This window comes from Chondrus crispus, genomic scaffold (assembly GCF_000350225.1).
Source record: "Chondrus crispus Stackhouse genomic scaffold, scaffold_160, whole genome shotgun sequence".
NCBI classification, from domain to species: Eukaryota; Rhodophyta; class Florideophyceae; order Gigartinales; family Gigartinaceae; genus Chondrus; species Chondrus crispus.
Window position 1 is genome coordinate 173,060 of NW_005179045.1, and position 861 is coordinate 173,920.

Sequence of the window (861 nt, forward strand, 5' to 3'; positions counted from 1 at the left end):
GATATGGCAAGCTGAGCTGATGAAACCAGCCAATCGCTACCACGGTCATCGTTTTCCCCCCGAAATCATCAGTACAGCCGTTTGGCTGTTGTCGAAGTCCACACAAGATGGCATAAAAGTCCGATCAAGATGGCAGTACCCGTTATCTGAGGGGGATTGTCAGGTTAAACCCGTCGTGTTGAAATGAGCCAATGAAATCGCGAAGCCATTATCACCGCCACCGGTACCCCATCGACATCATCAGCCGATGTGTCTGGCTGTACTTTCGATTCAGCCTTAGCTACCGGGATATTGAGTTGATGATGGCTGAACGCGGGATCACCGTGAGCTACGAAACGGTCCGCGCATGGTGTAGCAAATTCGGCAAAGAATACGCAAAACGACTACATAAAAGCCGCGGTCCTGTCGGTGATACGTGGCACTTGGACGAAGTCTATTTGAAGATTGATGGTCGATTTCAATACCTGTGGCGAGCTGTTGATCAAGAAGGCCAGGTGATTGATGTTTTGGTGCAAAGTAAGCGAGACACCCGCGCTGCATCTCGATTCTTTCGCAAGTTGCTTGGAAACGAAGGCAGCTTACCGCGACGAATCGTCACGGATCGATTGGGCAGCTACCGAGCCGCACTGCAGGCAATTATTCCGGACGTCTTGCACATCCAAGACAAGGGAGCGAACAACCGCGCTGAGAACTCGCACAAACCAACCCGGGAGCGTGAACGGCGACGCTGTCGATTTCGATCAGCGTCAGAAGCGCAGCGATTTCTTTCCACGTTCTCGGCAATCTCAAATCAATTTCGTCAGGGCCGCCACCTAATCACCCGTAGAGGAAAACAAAGATGTCACTTTTGCGAGGGTAAAG